Genomic DNA, 26,138 nt, shown 5'->3' on the forward strand with positions numbered 1-26,138 from the left:
GATGCAGTTTTCCTTTTTGTAATTTCTGCTACAGGAAGTCATAATGTAGAGTCTATACGCATAATTAAAATTCAAGAAAACATATTATAGACTACCTAAACTTCCACAGTAATTCATTTATGAGCTTAAAATTAAAAGCTAAGCACAGTTAATTAGTACTTTTATAAATCCTACAATACAAACGAGTTAAGTTTTATAATAGTAAAGTATGTGCTTTTATACTTCCAGCATGACTACAAAAATAAATTCCATAAGAATTAAAAACTTAAAAGTAAAAAAAAATAAAAATAGTAGGGGGAAAATATTCTTATATTCCTAGGATGTGAAAATTCTGCTTAGCATAATACAAAACCAAGAAAATATTTTTTTAAGTTACAAAGCCAATTAAACAGAAATGTAACTACTGTATTTAAAAGACACTAGAAATTTTAAAAGATAAATGAGAGATTTAGAAATGTATACCATTTCTAAATAATAATTTAAATACACTTAAATCCACAAACAATGTTCACAACTCATTAAGAGAAGATGAACATAATCAAAGTTATGATGGATGAATTACAAAAAAAGATACAAGTGACCAATAAACATACAGAAAAACACTTCACTAATAAACAGTCAACAGATTTTTTAAAATGAGATTATTTTAACCTATTAAGCTGGCACAGGTGAATAAAAGTGAGGATGCACAGAAATGGCACATTAATTTATCGCAATACAGTGTAAATAAGTTCAAACTTCTTACTGAGCTATTAGGCAAAATCTGTGGAAAAATTAAATGCAGATCTCCTTTGATCTAACAATTCTAATTCCAGGAATTCATACTCAGTATTACTAGCAGAAGTGTGGCCTCCCTCCCAACCTCTCTCTCATTCTCTCTTTCTCTCCCTCTTTCCATTTTTTCTCTGGCATGCTTTTTTCTTCTCTGCCAGGTCAGTTATTCGCTGTCCTCCAGGGAAAGCAGGCAGTTCTTCTCTGGCAGAGTGGATAAGTACAACTCAGGGGCAATTTTAGTCTCATGTCAAAACCATCTTCTCAAATTTACTCTTATCAATAGTAAAGTGGGGACTATATTTTAATTCCTGCCTGACTCCTCAGTCTATTTATCAAAGTATATATTTATCAACATCTAAAAGTATTACTCGATCCCAAAGCCTAACACAGTGGAATACATACAGCCATGAAAAGTGGTCACTCTCTATGTACTAATGTGGAAAGAGGTCCATTAAAATATAAAACAAACTACATAATGTTACTCGTAAAAAGGGAAAGTATACACACACATATAGAGAGAGAGAAAGAGAGAATGCTATTAACAGTAATTATCTCTGGGAATGGTTTTCTTTGGTAGACTTTGATTTTATACTTTGTAAACTGAAATGTATGTAATTTTATAAAAGATCATTTATTCACTTATGACAGCTCCTACGTTTAAAATAAAATGGGTGAAAAATCTTAATTTCCTCTGAAACAGAAGAACTGTTTTCATCATAAGCTGATTAAAAGCACATGGGGCCTGGATTCTTTTGGTTTTATTGTTGCAAATAATATGTTTCAAAAATTAGAAATGTGTGCAAATATAATCCCCTAGACTATTACAAAATAAGGTCATTTGCACATGAATTTTTCGATGTGAAAATCCTGGAACCATGGTTAATGTTTTAACCATAAGAAACTTTGTTGTTGAGGCATGAAATAGTGAACAGCACCAAAAAAAAAACATTTCAAAATGCATAATGTGAAAACAGAGTGAAACACTGAAAATAATAGAGTTCACTTTTTAAGTTACTTTTTAAAGTCACTTCCATTCTGCTTCATCCGGCGAGGACCCAGTGGAACTAACGATGGGGGAGGGGATTGAGTAGGAATGTCGATCTGGGGGGAGGGGAGGTACCTCCTGACCACGCCCCTACTGAGCATTATGCAGATCAGGGAGAGCCACACAGGATCTGATTTCCCCCAAGGATTGATGAACAAGTACAAAATAATAGGAAGTGACAGGAAACAGACGACGGAGGTCTAATTTAATGCCATTTAAAGAGACAATATACCTAAAATTGGTCTTCAGAAATTATAGGTTACAAATAAGATAACGGAAATGTGTTTTTATCATTTTAGTTCACTAATACAAGTTTCCTGGTGAAGGAAAAGGAGATTATTTGCTATATAATGCAGCTAAATTTAAAAATATACTAATTTAGGGTAATTTCTTACCTTTAGCAATATAAGAAACTATAAACACTTGTACAATTCAATATAAAGATGCAAGTTATATATTTCATTTTTAATATATTCATAGGTAATATAAAGTTAATAAGTATATAAAGTTAAGCAAGATAATTTAATAGCTATATCTTGAACTGATGTAGATGCATGAATATGTGGGAATTCTTTCATCACATCCATATAGGGTTAGAAGTCCCACATTTAAAAAGTTAAATTTGTCTAAAATAAACTCAAGCATCTCCAAACAACTAAAATACAGATTTTGCTCAATATTAGTTGCCAAGAGATAAAATACATGTGTATGTATGGATGATATATATGTATAATACTTATGTGTGTGTTATATGTATGTATTCACAAAATCCCTAGTCAAATGTTTTGAGTTTTTAATTTGCCATTTTCAACTTATCCACTTCTCTGCCTAAAAATGGAGATGGCACATCTTCTTAGAGCAGGCCTTTTTTGTTTTGGAAAAAAAAGCTCTGGAGTGGCCCTTGTTAATTTCATAAACATGACGCAAATAGGCAGTTACTGCTCCAGGAGAAGAGTGTCACAGAATCTCATCTGTGCTTTAATAAAGCTGCCCATCCTCACTTCTGTGCAGAGCCAAGGAGCATCTAGGGCAGAACGTGATGGAGAGTTCTTGACCTCTTCCCTTTAGAGGTATTACAGCTGTTAGTATAGCTTCACTAATGCAATGAGATGGTCCCCACTGAGATGTGTTAATAGCAAAGGAAACCAAGAAACTTCAAAGGGGGAGAATTCCAGAAGAAACACTGGAATTCCTACTAAACTGGGCAGGAGGGGGCTGTAAATATTCATATGAATAATACGAAATAATATGAATATTATTTGCCCTGTGTGTCAGGAGTCACAGATGATATAAATAGATGACAGATGATTAATAATTAGACACAAGATAAATTTCCTAATGCTTATGAATGATCATGAAAGTTTCAAATCAATTATTAATTTATAAAACATACATAGAAAATCTTGAGGTGAATTTATGCTGCAAAAGTCTACAACACTTGAACTCAGATTTCAGAACCCATGCATGGATGAGTTGTAATACTATTCTGCATCCTTGAGAAGAACTCTAACCTCACTGTGATCAGACAGTATTAATTTGCAAAAAGAGGCAGATCTACAACCTCACAGTCCAAACTACTTAAGAATCCTAACCTGGCTACTTAGTCTGCTGTGGATCTCACTTCTGCTGAAATGACAAGAAGATGTCATAAAATAAAACTGTTGGCACCAGATCAGCTAAGGCAGTTATATGCAATAACCCCAAGGTCGGTGCATTTTTCCTGCAGCAAAAACCACGTCCAGCCATCCAGCCCTGACTTATAGATAAGCCCAGAGAATGCTATCCACTCAAAGACTTAGCTGCCCCACAGGGACAGAAATAGTGTGTGACCTTTGGTTCTAAAAGACCCACCCCATAACCCTTTCCCTGAACCTCATGTCCGAGACTGGACTCTGTGCTAACTGGGTTTCCTGCTTCTGGATTCAGCGTGGCCAGAGTGGTCTTTCTAAAGCAAAAATCAGTTTCTACCATGCCCAGCAGTAAAGTAATTCCACTCCTCTCTCAGTCTTTGGACTTTATTTTCTTACTTCTTATTTTAGTATTCTCTCAGTCTTTGGATTAATCTTATGCTAATTATTAAACACATTTTTTGAAACACAATCCACCACAAATGTGTTTAATAATTAGCATAAGATTCAAAATACATTTTCCACAGAAACAACATTTCAATTGGGATGTGGGTGTGTGCTAAGTCGCTTCAGTCATGTCTGACTCCTTGAGATCCTATGGACTGTAGCTCACCAGCCTCCTCTGTCCTTGGGGATTCTCCAGGCAAGAATCCTGGAATGGGTTGCCATGCCCTCCTCCAGAGGATCTTCCCGACCCAGGGATTGAACCCACATCTCTTTTGTTTCCTGCATTGGCAGGTAGGTTCTTTACCAGTGCACGACCTGGGAAGTCCCTTAATTGGGTTGAGACCAGCAAAAAGGTAGAATATTCCCTACTGGGACAACTGGCTCCCCTCCACCACACTGAACCTGCAACTAGAGGAGGAAGAGGACGGGAAAGGGAGATGGGAAGGTACACTCGAATGTTAACATTTCACAAAACTTCCCAAAGCTATCAGTTCACATTTCCTTTGAGAGAGAAATCATAGCAAGAAGTAGGGGAGATGTCCTTACTTTTTGGGCTGTGCTGATTTGTACATTTGAAAATAGGTAGATCTGTTTGTAAAAGCAAGCTGATATACATAAGCTTCAAAATGTTTGTAAGTCAAATCATGAAAAAAAAAACTAAATTTTTAGATTTTCTGATCTAGAGGAATGTAAACAACTCAAGTAGATTTTTGAAGACCTGCCAGAGTAAATAAATATCATAAATGGGAAAAATAGATATGTGTGCAAAGGAATAGCACAAAGTAGTCCTTATAATCCATCTGTAATTAGACAGATGAGAGAAAACTAGAAGTAACTATAAGAAAAGATCCAAATGCTGTTACTAGAAAATACACAAATTGGGATGTGCGTGTGAAAAAGAAAAAGCACTGCACTTCTACATGTCTCATTCCAATAATTGTATCTTAAGACTATTCTGTTTAAGGCAAGTATATATACTCACTTGAAAAGGGAATTACTTATTATAAGACAGGATTCTTTAAAAGTAAGAAATACTAAGACACATACTGTTATGAATGATTTAACATTTGATAACATAATATGCTACATGGGTTCTTCAATATCTTTAAAGAATAAAAGTCACTAAAGTAATGCCATTTCATTTTTGTAGAAAACAATTATTAGAGACATGTAAGTGGAATTCAACTAAATAATTTCTTTTACAATGTATATTCTCTAATGTATATATCTATCCATGTCTTCTAACAAAGACTGTGTGTTCAACATGTATTTATTAATTGACGGCTATTTGAAAAGCTATGTTATTTCAAAGAAATATAATCATTACAAGATGCGGAAATAACTCCTCTCTAAAGTATGCTTCCACTAAATGGAGAAACATTTCATAGTGCATTTTTGTTTTTTAGTCTTTTACTGTTAAAAATCAATCATATAAAAATTTCCAAAGAAAATATACAGTTGTAATTATAGAAAGTGAAGAAAGCTGAGCGCCAAAGAATTGATGCTTTTGAACTGTGGTGTTGGAGAAGACTCTTGAGAGTCCCTTGGACTGCAAGGAGATCCAACCAGTCCATTCTGGGGGAAATCAATCCTGGGTGTTCATTGGAAGGACTGATGCTAAAGCTGAAACTCCAATACTTTGGCCACCTCATGCAACGAGTTGACTCACTGGAAAAGACTCTGATGCTGGGAGGGATTGGGGGCGGGAGGAGAAGGGGACGACAGAGAATGAGATGGCTGGATGGCATCACCGACTCGATGGACATGAGTTTGAGTGAACTCCGGGAGTTGGTGATGGACAGGGAGGCCTGGTGTGTTGTGATTCATGGGGTCGCAAAGAGTCGGACACAATTGAGCGCCTGAACTGAACTGAAGTGAATTATAGAAAGATTGTTTTTTAATTAACAAGAACAAGGGAAGAGAAATGAAAGCTAGCATTTCTAATGTGCCCTCAGTTCTCACAAAAGGCAAAACACCAGGAAATTAATGTAACCGGATTACACAGTGGTTTAAAAAAAAAATAACATACTATAGTCATCACCTTTGTTCTCTTCTTCCCAAATGCTTTTCTCTTAATACTTGAAAATAAATGTTTGAAGGCAAACGATTAAAGCAATGACATCTTTTTCAAGTTCTATTTCTATGTTTCTCGTTTCTAGTCACTACCTAAATGTTACAAAAGATTGTTTTCCCTAAACAGACATCACTTTTTTAAGTTTGGTCATTAAAAGGCTGCCTTGATTTTTATATTTCTTGACATCAGGTTATCTGGGCTATATTTACTGTCCAGTGTCCAATGACATTTGCAGAGGGGTTCAAGAACTAAATTCTACCTTTTATGATATTAACATAAATGTACTTTTATAGAAAGAAAAAAGGGTCACCATAAGATGTAACAGCTAAATGTCAAAGAGAAGATGGAAAGGATGAAAAACTCAGAGTCTATGTTTGAATGCCATTAATAAAAGTTGATCGAGGTATTTCAACCCTAAATTTCGACTTTCAGCTTAAGGCTTTCCCCCTTTACCCACACTCCTCCTCCCCTCCCATAAGTTAGTATATTGGTCACACTCACCAATCCTGGAATTCTACAGCAAGGTTCTAATTCTCAGTAAAATTTGGTGGATAGATACATATTTCTGCTGAAATTCAACAGCACAATTTTCTGAGCATGTGAGGGTCCACTTTAAAGTAACGAGGCTGATTCTTATGTGTGACTTGAAGATGCCAGGAAAGGTGTCACCATAGCAAGGACAAGTTTCAACAAGCCTTAACCTGGAGCAACTACTGCGAAGGCTGGCCAGCTCTCGTGCCTGAGGTGGTGCTAAAGAAACCCACACACAGGCTCACATACATATACAATGGGAAACAGATGATTCCAAGTAAATAACAAAAATTACAGTTAAAAAAAAAAAAGTTTCAGAGTAAAAATTTCAGAATAAATTTAAATTTAAAAATTATTTGTATTTGAAATTAAAGCTGCAGAAGATTTTAAGTTAACAGAAATTTAACAGAAATTAAATTTGTTAAAAGAAGCTAGAGGAAATAAATTTATGTCAAAAAGATTTTTCTTTAATTGACTTCAGAACTGTTTTTAAGATAGTAGAGAAGACTCTCATGACACTTGAACTGAGTTTCAGAACTCAGCATCTCGGGAGCATTTTTAATAAACTAGACTCCTGGCCTTGACCCAGATTGACTGAATATGAATTCAGCAGAGGTGGGACATCAGTGATTCTGATGTCAGGCTTGGAAACCATTACATCAGGACAGTGTCGAAAGCATTGGGTTGGTCAAAATATTCATTCAGGTCTTCCCATAAGATGGGAAAAACTTGAACAAACTTTGAGGCCAATCCACTATATTTAGTGTATCCAAATAGGTAACTGAAAGAAAAAGGTGGCCAACTAAGAACCAGGTAACATGCCTGTAAGGTAACTGATTGAATATGAGAAAAAACAGATGATAAAATAATCAATAACAGCGATAATAATAGCAGCTAACATTTATTGAATGTTTTCTATGTGCCAGGCATTGTTCTAGAACATATAGATATTATCACTTTGAGATACTTTCTCATTTTTAGGCATTTCAAATATTATCTCATAACCACCCTATTATTATCCCCATTTTACAGGTGAGAAATTGAAACGGGTTAACCAGCTTGCCTAAGGCCACAGAGCTGGTTAAATCATGGTGCTGGGACTTGAATCCAGGCAATCTGACTCTAGCATCTGGGTTCTTAAGCAGTATAGTATATTGGCTTGGCAAAAGAATAAAAAAGTTGCCCTGAAGATATACCATGAATTTTGAGTAATTAGAAAGAGTGGACTTGATACAAAATTTCTGTATTCTGAATCCATGTCAAAATCACGTGCAAAAATGACTTTATTTCCTTGACATAAATGACATTGTTCACACAAAACTCATACCACAGATAAAATAAAACATCTGTAAAGATTCTTATGTATAACTGCTAAAGCATTCAGAAGATTCTTTGCAACATAATGGGCAATATTTATCTAGAAATTAGTTCTAATGAAAATTCATAGCCTCACAATATGTTCTTCATGAAACTATTTGATACTTAACACTAGGTTTTTCATCAGATTTGGCAAAAATGACTTTTCGTATTTCAAAAAATAAATTCAACATACAAAGATAAAAATGTTATCACTGACGATATTCATACAAATACAATTAACGTAAATCCCAAGTGTTTTTGAGCAAAGCAGTATTGTTGAATTAACCTCACAAGATTGAAGGCTGTGTACTATATAGAGGCTTGTAATTTCTGATTTTTTAAAAAATCTGATGCATTATGTTGTAAGTACAGTTTGTATTTCATCTTAAAATTATACATAAGACAAAGTTTTAGAGGTTTAACATAGGCATTATTTTTAAATTAATGTTAAAAATCTATTTTTAATATGTAAAGACCACTTGAATGACACATTTAATTAACAGGTATGTGGAAAATGTTTAGCCTCAAGAGTAATATAATAAATGCTAATAAAACAATGAAATATGTATATGCTAAACTATCAAATATGAAAATATTAATGACAGATCCTAAAAAGATTACATTGATTCAACCTTTTTGAAAGACTTAATAATAGAGTTTTATGTATTTACAAACAAATAATAACAATTTCCATCCGGGGTATTATCCTAAATAATTACAAAGAAGTTTATTTCAGGAAAAGAAAAAAAATGCAGTTGTATTATAATAGAAAAATGGTTATAAAGCAGAGTATAGTAAACAGTGATCTCCAGAGAAACAGAAGCAATAGGATATATATATTATACACACACACACATATGCAGATATAGATACATACACATAGAAGATTTATTATGAAGGATTAACTGGTGCAATTATGAAGGCTGAAAAGACCCTCAAACTGCAGGAAGCAAGATGGAGGCCCAGGAAAGCTTGTGTCCTCCATGTGCATGCTTAATCATGTCTGACTTTTGTGACCCCATGAACTTTAGCCCACCAGGCTCCTCTGTCCATGGGATTTCCCAGGCAAGAGTCCTCAAGTGGGTTGCCATTTCCTCCTCCAGTGGATTTTCCTGACCCAGGGATCAAACCTGCGTCTTCCAAGTCTCCTACATTGGCAGTTGGATTCTTTACCACTGAGCCACCTGGGAAGGCCCACTGAAAGCTTGTGGTACAGTTCCCAAAATTGAAAGGCCTGAGAAACAACATTTTCAATGGTGTAAGTCTCAAGCTGAGTCCTAAGGACTTACCCAGAAGCACCAACATTCCAGGGCAGGGGAAAATGGATGTCCAAGTCCAAGAAAGAGAGCAAATTCATCTTTCTCTGCTTTTTGTTCTGTTCAAGCCCCCACACAAGTGAGGGCCATCTTCTATACTCAGTCTACCTATGCAAAGCTAAGCTCTTCGGGAAACATCTTCATAGACACAACCAGAAACAATATTTTACCAGCTATATAGGCATCCCTTAGCCCAGTCGAGTTGACTCATAAAATTGATCATCATATATACTACAACACAACCATAACAGACCTCCTTAGCATTGCTCAAAAGTATCATTAACTGCTGCTGCTGCTGCTGAGTCACTTCAGTCGTGTCCGACTCCGCGCGACCCCATAGACGGAAGCCCACCAGGCTCCCCCGTCCCTGGGATTCTCCAGGCAAGAACACTGGAGTGGGTTGCCATTTCCTTCTCCAATGTGTGAAAGTGGAAAGTGAAAAGTGAAAGTGAAGTCGCTCACTCGTGTCCGACCCTTAGCGACCCCACGGACTGCAGCCCACCAGGCTGCTCCATCCATGGGATTTTCTAGGCAAGAGTACTGGAGTGGCTATTACTAGGTAAATAAGTCACAGATGGTATGCTTCTGTGGGAAAGAGAAATAGGAATTGTATAAACTGCTGATTAAAGTGTAAAGTGACATAAGTTCTATAACATAAAAAAACAGACAATAACCCACAAAAATGTGCATACTCTTTTCACAATTTTGCTTTCAGATATACACTCGGCAGAAATCTTCACACATGTGCATACAGAGTAATATACACAAGTGTTTGTAGGAGCATTCTTTGTAACAATCTGGATACAAACTGTGTCAACAAGTCAGATAAGTAGATTGTTTGTATTTACACAATGAAATACGCATAACAGAAATTGATGCATAAAAGCTTTCTATATCAGCATGAATACAAGTCACAAATAAAATGTTGCAAGTACAGAGTAATATATATAATATACTATTTATATAAAGAATGAAAAATGTAAAAGTTTTACATGGTTAGATATATATACATATATATATACAACTCTATATAATATATATATATTTATATACAGAGATTACATGCATGTGTAATCATAGAAAACATTACTAATTATACCTGGAAAGGAGTCAAAGGGAAGGAAAATTCTGTATTTATGCTTTATTTCCTAAAAATAAAATACAAAGAAAGGTTTGGTTTATATAAATGTTCATATTAATCTTTTATATCTGAAATATTTCATTGTTTTAAAATAAGGAAAAATTAGATCGCCATTTTCATCCCATATAAGAAAAAGGGAAATAAAGCTAGGAAGGACTATGGCATGATTGGTGGACTGTGGTGACAATGACTTGACTTAAGAGATCCTAGTATTAGGGAATGAAAAGAAAAAAACTTGAACTGTTCAGTCTTGATAACAGAAGACTTACAAAACCACACAGAAGAATACAAATGGAAAGATGGTGTTTATATTTGGAATATAATTTCCTCTTACATTTGAAATTCTGAAACTAGATGCTTAAATTTCAGGCAAAGTATTGTAGCTTCATCTTTCTTCTCTAATGGTTTCTCATAGAATCAGAAGTGATTAGTTTCTAGATCAGCTTAATGGTTATCCAGAAATAATTCAAAATTTAAAAAATAAAGAGAGAAAAAGGACTAGGGAAAAAAGTTGAATAACTAGAGTCTACAAAAAAGGAGAAAGAATTAGAAACAGAAAAAATATTTTAAGAAATAAAGGCCAAAATTTTAATACATAATAGACCCCAACAGATCCAACAACAATCTCAAGCAGATAAATCTTCCCCTACGCCAACAAAAACACAAAAGACAGACCATGACCAAATTGTAAAAAAAAATAAGAAGAAGAAATTTAAAATCATAAAAGCAGCAGGAAAAAAATCTCATTATGAAAACTCGGATAAGAATAATGTCTAATGTAGCATCAGAAACTCATATAGCCAGAATACAATGGAGCAGCACTTTTAAGCAAAAAAAAACAAAAAACAAAAATCCTACCTAGAATTCCATACTCAATGAAAATATCTTTCAACAAGGAGGAGAAAACCAAGATTTTCTCAAACAAACAAACAAAAAAAGCTTTAACCAAAGGAGTATTTAAGGAAGCTCTTAGAGCAAAAGAAAAACAAAGTGGACACTTGGATTTGTTAAGGGATAAAGAGTATCAGTTTCCCTGGTGACTCAGATGGTAAAGAGTGTGCCTGCAATGTGGGAGACCTGAGTTCGATCCTGGGTTGGGTAGATCCCCTGGAGAAGGAAATGGTAACCCACTCCATATCTTTGCCTGGAATAATCCCATGGACTGAGGGAGCCTGGCAGGCTACAGTCTATGGCGTCACAAAGGGTCAGACACAAGTGAAAGACTAACACACACAAAGAGACTCAAAATCCACCAAGTACACAGATAAATAAAAGACATTTATTCTCACTTTGGTGGTGGTAGTTTAGTCACTAATTCTCAGTTTAGTCTCTTTAAAACATAAGTGTTTAAATAAAAAATAACAACAATATTTTCAGAGTTTAACACATGTAGCAAGATATATAACAATAGTAGCACAAGGAACAGGAGAGAGAAATGGAAATACATGGTATATATTTCTTCTCCTGTAATAAAGAAAATATTATTCAAAGGCAGACTATGAAAAGCTAAATATGTATACTGTAAATCCTGGAACAACAACCACGCTCATAAACAAAAATTAAACAAAGATATTCAGCTAATAAACCCATGGTAGAGACAAAATGAAATCATTAAAAGAACACTTTAATTTAAAAGAAGTTAGTAGAAAAGATAAAAGGAACAAAGACCAAATGAGACAAATGTAACACAAATGAAAAGTTAAACTCAATCATATCAACAATTATATTAAATATAAATGGTTTAAACATTCAAAATAAAAAGTAGAAAACTGTAAGATTTGGAGGAAAAGCAAGACCCAAACATATTCTTTCCATAAGAAACACTTTACCTATAAAGACACAGATATATTAAAAGTAAATGGATAGAAAATACTATCTCCTGATAACACTAATGAAAGGAATATAGGAATAACTATATTAAACCCAATATAAAACAAAGTAGACTTCAAAACAAAAAAGTATTAACAGGACTAAAGAGGTACACTGCATAATGATTATTAAAAGTCAATTCATGATGAAAATGTAACAATCCTATATGTATATGGCTCCACTAACAAAGCTTTAAAGTATATATAGAAAACACTGATAGAACTGAAAGGAAAAATAAATCCAAAATTACACTAAAGATAATAGAAGATTTGAACAACGCTATCAAGCAACTTGAGCAAATTGACATTTATAGATCACTTGCAACCAACAAAGTAGAACATACTATTGGCACATTTGTTTAGATCATATTCTAAGCCATAAAACAAATTTCAAAATTTTTCAAAGAATTAAAATTATACAGACATCATTTATTCTTTTTCCTCCCTCCTTCCCTTCTTCTCCCTTTCTTCCTTTCTTCCCAATCTGTCAGATATTGTGATTGTATCCTGGGATGTACTAGGTTATTAAATATATTTAATATCACTCGGGTCCAGAGGTAAAAGAGAAGTACAAACTCTGAGCAGGACTAAAGTTACAGGCCTGCTGGGCTCCTAGTTAGAAGTAATCCTTAGTGCCTACTGAATGAAGTATTTATTTATGTGTGCATGTGCTCAGTCGTGTCCAACTCTTTGCAACGCCATGGACTGTAACCTGCCAAGCTCCTCTGTCCATGGAATTTTCCAAGCAAGAATACTGGAACTGATTGTCATTTCCTACTCCAGGGGATCTTCCCAACCCAGAGATTGAGCCCACTTATGTCTCCTGCATTGGCAGGCAGCTTCTTTACCTATTATGAGGACTAAAAATATCATCAGAAACGCTGGGCTGGAGGAAGCACAAGCTGGAATCAAGATTGTTGGGAGAAATATCAATAATCTCAGATATGCAGATGACACCACCCTTACGTCAGAAAGTGAAGAGGAACTGAAAAGCCTCTTGATGAAAGTGAAAGAGGAGAGTGAAAAAGTTGGCTTGAAGCTCAACATTCAGAAAACTAAGATCATGGCATCTGGTCCCATCACTTCAGGGGAAATAGATGAGGAAACAGTGGAAACAGTGTCAGACTTTTTTGGGAGGGCTCCAAAATCACTTCAGATGCTGATTGCATCCATGAAATTAAAAGAGCTTACTCCTTGGAAGGAAAGTTATGACCAACCTAGATAGCATATTAAAAAGCAGAGACATTACTTTGCCAACAAAGGTCCGTCTAGTCAACGCTATGGTTTTTCCCGTGGTCATGTATGGATGTGAGAGTTGGACTGTGAAGAAAGCTGAGCGCCAAAGAATTGATGTTTTTGAACTGTGGTGTTGGAGAAGACTCTTGAGAGTCCCTTGTACTGCAAGGAGATCAACCAGTCCATCCTAAAGGAGATCAGTCCTGGGTGTTCATTAGAAGGACTGATGCTGTAGCTGAAACTCCAATACTTTGGCCATCTCATGCGAGGAGTTGACTCATTGGAAAAGACCCTGATGCTGGGAGGGATTGGGGGCAGGAGGAGAAGAGGACGACAGAGGATGAGATGGCTGGATGGCATCCCTGACTCCATGGACATGAGTTTGAGTGAACTCCGGGAGTTGGTGATGGACAGGGAGGCCTGGCGTGCTGCAATTCATGAGGTTGCAAAGAGTCGGACATGATTGAGCGACTGAACTTAACTGAACTGAATTATTTAATATACTGTGGGCCTCAAAAAAATATGGACCGCTCTCAACTTATCTATTGTGAAGAGATACTTATCTACTTATCCACTGTGAAGAGGCCTTATTTATACCCACTGCCCTTATTTCTTCAACATCAATTTTTTCTTTAATCCTGTTCTCTCCAAGGTTTCATCATCTTTCAAAGGTCACCAATAACCTTTTTTGTATCAATTATAACATGTGAAATTAAGATCTTACTTCTAACTTCATCCTATTGCCTGGAAGAGTCTCTTTTTAAACACTTCCCATATTTCAGTTAACGAAGCATGCTGCTGCTGCTGCTAAGTCGCTTAAGTCGTGTCCAAATCTGTGCGACCCCATAGACGGACGCCCACCAGGCTCCTCCGTCCCTGGGATTCTCCAGGCAAGAACACTGGAGTGGATTGCCATTTCCTTCTCTGTAATGAAGCATAACTTACTTCTAAAGTAAGAGTGGAGTTCTAGTCCCATTACAACTTTACCTCAATTGCCTTATCTATAACATTAATAATAAAAGTATCACTAACACCTGCGTGCTAAGTAACTTCAGTCGTGTCCGACTCTTTGCGACCCCATGGACTATAGCCCACCAGGCTCTGTTCATGGGGTTCACCAGGCAAGAATACTGGAGTGGCTTGCCATTCCTTTCTCCAGCGGATCTTCCCCACCCAGGGATCAAACCCACATCTCCTATGTCTCCTGCGTTGGCAAGTGAGTTCTTTACCACTAGCACGACCTGGGAAGCCCATCACTTTTATGCAACATCTAAAAAGAAAAAATCAAACTCATAGAATGGAAATGTGCTTGCCAGGGATGGGGAAAACAGGGAGAGGCTGGTAAGAGGGTACAAACTTTCAGCAATAATATGAATAAGGTCCAAGGATCTAATGTAAAACATGGTGACAACAGTTGAGAACACTGTAATATATAACTGAAATTTGCTAAGAGTAGAACCTAAATGTTCCCACATATATATGTATATACATATATATATATATATGGTGATGTACATGATAACTTAATGGTAAGAATTCTTTCACAGTGTAATACATGTATCAAATCAACACCATGTACACTTTAAATATCTTAAAATTTTGTCAGTCATACCTCAAGAAAGCACAAAAAATTCATAATAAAGATGATGATAATAGCTAACAACTACTGACCACTTACTATATCTTAGGTACTGTGTTAGAGTTTTATATACAATAACTATTTAATTCTCAGAACAACACAATAATATAGTATTAATTTATGTTACCCATTATTATCTATAAAATGAGAGGACTAAACTATATGACCTCCAAAGTTCATTTCAACATTAATACTTTTTTGTCCAATTTTTTACTCTTCTTTTATTTAAGTTCCCATATAACATTTAATAGAATCTGTACCATATATTTTGAGCACTTAATTATACACTTATTAACTATATTTCCTAATGGTTTCATGTGGGTATGTTTTATCTCCAAAACAAGAAAAGAAGCTTCCTAAGAGAAAGGGAACATTTCATGCAAAGATGAGCACAATAAAGGACAGAAATGGTATGGACCTAACAGAAGCAGAAAATATTAAGAAGTGGCAAGAATACACAGAAGAACTATACAAAAAAGATCTTCATAACCCAGATAATCACGATGGTATGATCACTCACCTAGAGCCAGACATCCTGGACTGGGAAGTCAAGTGGGCCTTAGGAAGCAACACTACAAACAAAGCTAGTGGAAGTGATGGAATTCCAGTTGAACTATTTCAAATCCTAAAAGGTGATGCTGTGAAAGTACTGCACTCAATATACCAGCAAATTTGGAAAATTCAGCAGTGGCCACAGGATGGGAAAAGGTCAGTTTCATCCGATCCCAAAGAAAGGCAATGCCAAAGAATGCTCAAACTATCACACAATTGCACCCATCTCACACGCTAGTAAAGTCATGCTCAAAATTCTCCAAGCCAGGCTTCAATAGTATGTGAACCATGAACTTCCAGATGTTCAAGCTGGATTTAGAAAAGGCAGAGGAACCAAAGATCAAATTGCCAACATCTGCTGGATCATCAAAAAAGCAAGAGAGTTCCAGAAGAACATCTATTTCTGCTTTATTGACTATGCCAAAGCCTTTGACTGTGTGGATCACAACAACTGTGGAAAATTCTTCAAGAGATGGGCATACCAGACCACCTGACCTGCCCCCTGAGAAACCAGTATGTAGGTCAGGAAGCAACGGTAAGAACTGGACATGGAACAACAGACGGGTTCCAAACTGGGAAAGGAGTACATCAAGTCTGTATACTGTCAAACTGCTTATTTAACTTATATGCACAGTACATCATGAGAAATGCTGGACTGGATGAAGCACAAGCTGGAATCAAGGTTCCTGCGAGAATTATCAATAACCTTGGATACGCAGATGACACCAACCTTATGGCAGAAAGTGAAGAACTAAAGAACCTCTTGATGAAAGTGAAAGAGGAGAGTGAAACAGTTGGCATTCAAAAAACAAAGATCATGGCATCTGTTCCATCACTTCATGGCAAACAGATGGGAAAACAATGGAAACAGTGAGAGACTTTATTTTGAGGGGCTCCAAAATTATTGCAGATGGTGACTTCAGCCATGAAATTAAAAGATGTTTGCCCCTTGGAAGAAAAGCTATGACCAACTGAGACAGCATATTAAAAAGCAGGGACATTATTTTGCCAATAAAGGTCCATCTAGTCAAAGTTATTGCTTTTCCAGTAGTCATGTATGAATGTGAGAGTTGGAGTATAAAGAAAGCTGGGCACTGAAGAATTGATTCTTTTGAACTGTGATGCTGGAGAACACTCTTGAGAGTCCCTTGGACTGCAAGGAGATCCAACCAGTCCATCCTAAAGGAAATCAGTCCTAAATATTAATTGGAAGGACTAATTGGAAGGATTAATTGGATGCTGAAGCTGAAACTTCAATACTTTGGCCATCTGATGTGAAGAACTGACTCACTGGAAAAGACCCTGATGCTGGGAAACATTGAAGGCGGGAGGAGAAGGCAACAGAGGATGAGACGGTTGGTCGGCATCACTAACTCAATGGACATGAGTTTCAGTAAGCTCCAGGAGTTGGTGATGGACAGGGAAGCCTGACATGCTGTGGTCCATGTGGTCACAAAGAGTCAGACATAACTGAGCATCTAAACTGAACCGAACTGTAGGGCAAGATCTGGGATAGTTTTCCTGTATCTTCAACACTGGCTAACAGTCTGAGCACGTAAGAAGTATTCAATACTTTATCATTTGAGTTTGCCTACTTTGGCTCTCTGTTTTTGAGGGGCAGGGGTGCATAGGGGAAGAAAGGTAAACTTTTCTCACCAAACAGGATTAATTCAGTGGCTGCCAGAATATTAAGGATCCTAAGAGACATTGAAAGCCCTAAAGGTGTCCATCTGGTGGTTAGATGGTGCATAGACTGTGATCGAGGAGTGTGTGTGTGTGTGTGTGTATGTGTGTGTGTGTTTCACAATTTTGTTCTGTGGAAACTTGGTTACCTTGTCTACCCAATACTGAATTAAAACCAGATCATGTTAAAAGACCCTTTGTTATTTTGTTAGTCATAAAATATGGAAGTATAATTAGGATATCCAGGGTGAATTTCTTCCTCCAAGAACAGAAATGTCCAATAGAATTTTCAGTGAAGATGTGGTTATGGTAACCATATGAGGATAGCTGGCAGTACAGCTCTAGAAGATATAACTCACTTGTGGCTTGAGGAGGCCTGAAGACTAGGGCCCTTCGAGCACCTTTTATTGATGCTATCACTCTGTTCTCCGATACTTTCAACATTTATTTCCTAGTGATATGTAGTAAGTGTTGATGAATGGAGTTTTGCTCTATGCTTTTTCCATTCCTGATTGGCTTTGTTTAGGAACTTGAAGTCCTTTTTAAATGTAACAGGATGCTTTTTTTAGGAAATTATGTAAAATTGATTTTATGACAGAATTAATGAGAAAATTTGACTGAAGAGAATAATAAATTCATGTCATACTCATTTTCAGCTGCTGTTACATGTATAAAATATAAACAGTGAATTATACTATTTGAAAATCAGTAATATGTTGTTAGGAATGAGGTTTATTCAAGCTATGCTATTAACATCAGGTGAGAGAAAACCATTACATGTCCTTAATAAAATAAAGCAAAGCAACTATTTCCAACATGCTTACTCTTAAGAGTCTCCCTTTTATCAATCAGTAGTCAGACTTAATAATCAAAGACTTAAAACTATCAATCACTCACAACATTGATGGGTTTTAATAGAAAATAGGAAATACTAGTCAACCCTCAAGATAGTTGGTTTTCCTCTCCCCTAAGAATATGCCTTAGTTCTTCAAGGAAAAGGAATTCATATTCTTGTCCATTCACACAAACCTCTCAGTGAGCATTATTGTTCCAGGAGGAGGGGGCGGCAGGCAGGCGGCCCAGGATGCTGACGGAACAGATAGGATGTCAGGTGAAGATAGAATGCTGTGCCCTCTCTAACCAGCTGAAGACTCGGCATGATTGTTTTCTTACAAATAATACCTGTGGGTGTTGAAACTGTTCAGGGAATCTATCAAACACACTCTTTCACTTTGCTGCTGTAACTCTGTAAAATTTATTCTCATTTCAAAAGCGTCATAGGCAGTAATACCTGTAGGTGGTTGAGTAATTTAAAGAAAATGTGTCAGGTTTCCTCTCACTTAATTTCCCAGAACAATTCTGTACTTATTTGGAGGTTTTAAGATGCAACATTTTCTATTCAGTATGAGTAAAATCTCAAAATAGAGTTCATCATCTAAAGAGCTGGTTTTAACTTAAATGGAAGTAGAGAAAATAAAATATTAGGATGTTTGAGGATAAAACTTTCATCATAAAAGGGAGACAAATTAATGTTATAATCGCTTACATAGATATATGAGAACAGAAAATAGCTAAATAGTATAATATCAGAAATATGCATTACTAATATATTAATGTCAAATTACTTTTCTCATGGAAATCTGATGGTCGAGGTCAATAAGCTTATAAAAGTTATCTATACAAATTAAAAAATAGATAAATGGGAGAATAAAAATAATTTTTCCAGATTTCAGTTCAGTTCAGTTCAGTCGCTCAGTCGTGTCCGACTCTTTGCGAACCCATGAACCACAGCACGCCAGGCCTCCCTGTCCATCACCAACTCCCAGAGTTCACTCAAGCTCATGTCCATCAAGTCGGTGATGCCATCCAGCCATCTCATTCTCTGTCGTCCCCATCTCCTCCCACCCCCAATCCCTCCCAGCATCAGAGTCTTTTCCAGTGAGTCAACTCATCTCATGAGGTGGCCAAAGTATTGGAGTTTCGGCTTTAGCATAATTTCCTTATTAAGTCATCAATAGTATATTAAAAAGCAGAGACATTACCTTGCCAACCAAGGTCCATCTAGTCAAGGCAATGGTTTTTCCCGTGGTCATGTATGGATGTGAGAGTTGAACTGTGAAGAAAGCTGATCGCCGAAGAATTGATGCTTTTGAACTGTGGTGTTGGAGAAGACTCTTGAGAGTCCCTTATACTGCAAGGAGATCCAACCAGTCCATTCTAAAGGAGATCAATCCTGGGTGTTCATTGGAAGGACTGATGCTAAAGCTGAAACTGCAATACTTTGGCCACCTCATGCGACGAGCTGACTCACTGGTAAAGACTCTAATGCTGGGAAAGGTTGGGGGCGGGAGAAGAAGGGGACGACCGAGAATGAGACGGCTGGATGGCATCACCAACTCTGTGGACATGAGTTTGAGTCAACTCCGGGAGTTGGTGATGGACAGGGAGGCCTGGCGTGATTCATGGGGTCGCGGAGAGTCGGACACGACTGAGCGACTGAATTGAACTGAACTGAACTATATTGAAAATAAAAGTGAAAGTCACTCAGTCGTATCCAACTCTTTGCGACCCAGGCCAGAATACTGGAGTGGGCAGCCTTTCCCTTCTCCAGAGGATCTTCCCAACCCAGGAATTAAACCGGGGTCTCCTACATTGCAGGCAGAGTCTTTACCAATTGAGCTATGAGGGAAGCCCTTTAATACTATCTTAACACAGACACTTAAATGCAGACTCAAAACATGTTTGTTATGAAGCAGGCAATCTCAGTCACTAGTTTAGAGGGAGACAATCTCAGTAATGCTTAGGTTCAAAATGTATTTTTCAATTAGCTCATTCAAAAAATATTATAAAATTAAATAATTTTTAATTAATAAAAATAAAGTGATAACTAATACTTTTTAAAGTGTTTATTTAAAGATGAACACATATTTTAAACAATCCCCAAATGGAACTTACAGTTAATTAAAATGCTCAAAAGCACATAAGCAGGAAAGTTATTTTCTTATATAGTTTTTAAATATAGTTATTTTAAATTCCAATTTTAACTAAGTTGGCTCTCAATTTTTTAAGGAGTGTTTACTATTAATAAAGATAATATTTTGGTGGCTCAGAGGTTAAAGCGTCTGCCTCCAATGCGGGAGACCCGGGTTCGATCCCTGGGTCGGGAAGATCCCCTGGAGAAGGAAACGGTAACCCACTCCAGTATTCTTGCCTGGAGAATCCCATGGACGGAGAAGCCTGGTAGGCTACAGTCCACGGGGTCGCATAGAGTCGAACACGACTGAGCGACGGAACGGAACGGATTCAAGTGAGATGTCAATAAAGTTGCTTTCACATAACTGAATTATCTTATAAAAAAGAAAAATCTTTAACTCTAATTTTTTCCAAAAAAAATTATTTAATAAAGAGTTTTCACAGTAAAAAAAAAAAGTTCAATTTTGAGCCACAGATATATATTTGACATTTGGTAGTATAATTCTAAGACAATTAGAGAAAAATATAGATTTGAAAAAATCTTTCCTGACCTGAACAGTTTTAGGGGGAATCAAATGAAATGTTTCATGAAGATAAATGTGTCATGGATAAAGGATGGAAAATGAAAAGTATTCAATATCATTTATTGTTTTATCCTATTGTCAGTTTTCCACCCTCTCTGCAATAATTACCTATGCACAAACTCTAGATGGCAATATTGCACTTACTGTACTATCAAGAAAATTGTCACAGTCGGTCCCCACATACTCTCTTTATCAACATTTTATGTGCCATGGATCTATAGCCTCTTATTATAAGTGTAATGAAGCAGAAGTTATTGAAGCATTTTATTGATTGCTCAGATCACAAGTTTACTGCCATACTGAATTGGCACCTTACTTGCTGAAGCAAACTGCTGACACCTTTTTTAAAAAGTGACAACTACATCTATTTCATGACCAGAAATCCATTTTCATCTCTATCAAGACAAGAATGCAATTTTCACTTCATTTAACTGATGTTAGGCCTGCTCAAAGCATGACACTTAGAAAAAGACACAAGTTTAAGGTTCTTAAAATACTTGAAGTAACTAGAATGCAGCTTGGTTTCAGAGGGGAAAAAAATCAACAATCTCTCACATCTACAAACAACCTAGTAGTCTAAAAAATTACCTATCAGAACAGTCAGTAGTAGTTTTCATTTTGTTATTTTAATATTTTTAATAGTAAATTTGATCATATATTATAGACTTTGTTCCACGGTTTCAAAGGACATCAAGAAGTTCAAAACTGAAATATCTGGGGTATTGCTCCAGGCAATGTAAATCAAGAAAAGAGCTCAATTTTTAATATATAGATAGATGAAGATCTAATGTACTATGGTTTACAATACTGCACCATATTTTGAAAAGTTGCTAAGAGAGTAGATATTGAATGTTCTCACCACACACACACACACAAATGTTAATTATGTGAAGTGGGAGAGGTGTTAACTAATCCTACTGTGGTGATCATTTCACTATATATAAATGTATAAAATCATCACATTGTATACCTGAAACTTACACAATGTTAGATGTCGATTATCTCTCAATAAAACTAGGGGAAAAAAGTAGCTGGTATACTAAGAAAAAAGTATATATAGAAAATGAAATAGGAATAGCTTTTCCTTCAATAACGTTAGGACCAATAAATGACTTGAATTAACCTACAACACAGATCTGAAAAGACAAACTCTCAACACTTCTTTTACGGGAAATTAAAAGATTCCTTAAAGATACTTTTTGCAATAAACAAAATCAATAATGCAATTCAAGCATGTTTTGAACTGAATTTTTTCTGAATAGAATTGCAGTCTTATTATTATTGCTTTTATATCTAAGTATCAAACTTACTGAAATGTGTGGGTAAAGTGAACCAACATTAACCTCGGAATTTTTTTTTAACAAATGTAAGTGCTCTGGTAGAAGTTAGTTTAATGTAACAATAAAATACATTTCACTTTTAAACTACAAAACCAATATATGGTGATGTTGGATAGTCATTTCCTCATCTAATTATATGTCCACAAAATAAAGTTATAGTACAGCTCCAGTTTAAAAAATAAAACCTAATTTTTGAAGTTGAAATTTAGTGTCTGAGATTTTTAAACCTAACACATCAAATATGGAACATTAGAATATAACAGCATTCAAAAAAGTACTTAGTTTAAATTAATAAACAAAAAGGACCATATACACACACACAAAAAATCACTCAGGCAGAAAATTACAGTTTTCAACAAACTTCATTAAGCAACGATCTATTAAAAATAGCCCAAGTACATATTTTCAAATTAAAATTACTGAAATAAAACATTTCCTTGCATATTCAGATATAAATAATAAAAATTGCCATTCTTTTCAATATACTGCCAAAGTTTACATATATCTCAAATTTTAAGAAACACTTGAGAATTTTGTTTATCTATTTTTATGAAGCTATCAAACAAGCTAAAACTCAGTTTCAAAGTTGATCATTTCTTTCCAAAGTGCTGAAAATAAGTAGTACTAATTCCTTCAAATTTCATGTCTTAACTACCACAGGGACCATGATTTTCTTCACAATTAAGATGTTGGTTGTTAAGGTATTATAGTTAGGTACTCATTTCCTTTGTGTCTCTCTCAATTTCAGAAATGACTATGCAACTTATAACACCTGTTAAACTATCCTGTGAGCCACTTTAAATGATTAAAACTGTATGTTTATGAGCTCCTTTAAAAATCGTATTTTAAAAGAAGAGTGCTATGCATCCATAATGTAAAAGTCTCCAGGAATTTTATTGCTTGGGGGAAAAAAATCACAGGAGTATCAAAAGTGGGAAGACATTTCCAGAAATATACATTTCTCAAAAATCACATTCATACTTAAGATCAACCAATCCAAATCATTATTTATATAGCCTCGTGGCTCAGTTCCATGGACTTTTATAGACCTCAACTGCTGCTGAACAGACTGACATATATTTTGTTTACTGACAGCGACTAAAAGCTCTATGGAGGATCATAAATAAAGAAGATCATGTTTAAAAATCACTAATATCATTTTAAAAGGTAGTGCAGGCTTGTGTTTTGGCCTCTGTTTAGCTGTGTTAGGCCTATGAGTGACAGCTTCCCTGCTTGAAGCACACAGAAAGCACAGCCTTCCTCATTCACTGACAGGACTGTGGCCTTTTCACACGTTCCTTCCACAGCAGTGTTTGTCCCCAAACACTGGAACTCCACACAATGGCATTCCTACTTCAACACCCCCACCAACAGCACCACTACATAACAAGAATGCTAATGAGATGGAACGGGCCCTGTCGCTGAAAGTGTTAACTGCATTTCATAGGAAAGCGTTTAGGCTACTTCAAAGATTACCAATTAAATAGATTCTGCTTAGCTCTGAGCAATTTCTAAAGTGTTTCCACTTTTAAGGAAATAAATGTAATAAATGTAAGGCTAAGTGACTTTATGCTGTCCTAACTATAATATCTCAGTTTATGTACTCGAATCAGTATATTTTTAAGACCATACTAATGTAGTGGGCTTAATTCAGTTGCATGCTTGTAATACCCAAGTTACAGTTAAAAACTGAAAAGTGAATAAGTTCGTAAACACAAAACCAGTAGCTCTGACTTTTCTCTTAAAGCTATCTCTATTATCACAACTTATTTAAAAGAAATTTCCATGGGAAATTCCAAAACATCTATTTAACATCTACAATCTTTTGATGGAAACTGGCAAAACAATGCCGTTGTTTTTATATATGATCTCAGAAGAGGAATAAATGGAAATGGTATCAAGAGGTCATATAATTCTACAATTTATAAGCTTAGGTTTGTTAAGGAAATAGGAATTAAGCATCCATCTCCATTTTACCAAACACAATCTTATATAAAACTAAATAAAAAGGTCTGCCCCTAATGTCAAATGAAGTAAATGCAGTTCAGATTAAGTTCATTAATGCTAAGAGGGATATTTGTTAAGAAACCTTAAAAATAAAGCTATTGCCAGGCTTAAAACATAACCACTGATGACATGATAATGATACCACTATAGTGACTTTTATGAGCATTACAGATAATTTTAAATTAAGTCATAAGTTGTATATTATAAAATAAAACTTAACCAAGTATCATATCAAAACTTGAGTGAAAGTATTAAAATTTAAGTGAAAAACTTTAAGTTTTTACAACTGAGCAAAGTAAAAAGGTTTAGATGGGAATGGCAAAGAGCCTAGATTTTTAAAATATTCCTATATTTGGCATAATGTTGAAAGTCATAATGTTGATGATATAAACAATTTCAAGTGATCAGACATTTAGAGGCACTAAAAATGTTAATTTTTTCACATTTACATTTAAGATTTATTTTAATAAAATGTATTTTTCATCAATCTTGAATCATAAAGAAATTTTCAAAATCAAACAGTAATTCTTAAAGCATTATTTTCTCACCATACAAGGAACTCTTCAATCCAGTACAACTGTTCATATCTATTTAAAATTTAAATGTTTAGAACAATGGAAGAAAAAATAAATATGCCACAACTACTTTCTGAGCTTTTTCTTATCTCTAACATCCTCACTTTTAATAAAACTTAGAAAATGTTCAAGTTTCTTTCGATTTGATTTAAATGGTGCTTTTATGGTACTGGAGAATTGTCTCATGCTTTCTTAACATTAAATAATTTTAAACTGTCAAATTAGTAGGATCAAACTGTTTAATAATAAATACATGACTGTAATTAAATTGGTGATTATTATATATCATTGTATCTTAAAAATGAAGTAATATTTCTTTTAAAATTATTTAGTCTGAAAAAATATATTTTATATCAGTTTTTATATATGATATTAGCTTAATAAAGAATATTAAAAATAAGTTTGTATTTTTATTTTTCATATTTTTATTGTAAACAGCTTTATCTATATAATTATTAAACCCCTTTCTGGATACACTGACATTAATTAACTAGGAAACCAATCATGTTTTGAGAATGCAAGTTTCTCACGGGAAGATGTCTCTTGCTAGTTCTGGATACCTTAGTTCAAGAATTTCTTCCAGTCAATACAAGCTGTTCTGCTCCTAACCAGACAGCAGGAGGTGCTGTGTGAACACTGACTACCATTCCCACCTCCCCTCCCCCTGCATACAGAGAATAATAGCATGGTGCCTTCAAAATTTTCATTTTTCAGCAGCCTGTGGTCTGAGATAATGCGCCCAGTTCTAAACTGGAAACTCGCAGTTAGAAATGTAAACCCTAACCCTTATTTAGTGTGGTAAAATGCATGCTTAATTTTTTAAGACCAAGTGCAAAGAAGATTCAAAAATTGTGTCAACTTGAGTTTTATTTTATAAAAAGAACAAATCATTCAGCTCTACAGTAGGAATTCTACTTTAAGATAAATCAAAGTCTTTCTAAGTAGTTGCAAAAATTTCAAAGTTTTCATACACACACCCCTTCTCCATCACACACACACATCTACACACACACTCTCACTCTCCCAATCCATCTGTCTCTCTTTCTCTTTCTGTTTCACAATTACAAAATAGATATTTAGAAATTAAAGGACAAACTCTAGTTTAAACTACTTCAAATACACTATTTCTATACTTTCAGGTCTGGAAATATACAAGTGAAATAAGTATAAATGAAGTAAGTTACTCAACATGAAGTTAATTCACAATTTCATCTCCCAGAATATGACTGGTTATGTTTTAGCCCATCTTCTACAACATTAAGTATGATTTCATACTGGAAAAAACAGAAGGGGGGGGTCATTTAAAACTTCAAATGCTATAGGCGCTATTCATTTTCTTATTTAAAGTAACTGTCTATAGAATTTC

The 26,138-nt window shown here is 35.3% G+C and overlaps 1 protein-coding gene across 1 annotated transcript in view; it reads right to left on the minus strand.

Moving 5' to 3' along the window:
• LOC148775652 (doublecortin domain-containing protein 1-like) overlaps nt 1-26,138 on the minus strand; it is a 175,557-nt gene that overhangs the window by 64,135 nt on the left and 85,284 nt on the right. The window lies entirely within an intron of this gene.

This window comes from Moschus berezovskii, chromosome 14 (assembly GCF_049115385.1).
Source record: "Moschus berezovskii isolate FMDL1 chromosome 14, NW_MosBer_1.0, whole genome shotgun sequence".
Lineage (NCBI taxonomy): Eukaryota > Metazoa > Chordata > Mammalia > Artiodactyla > Moschidae > Moschus > Moschus berezovskii.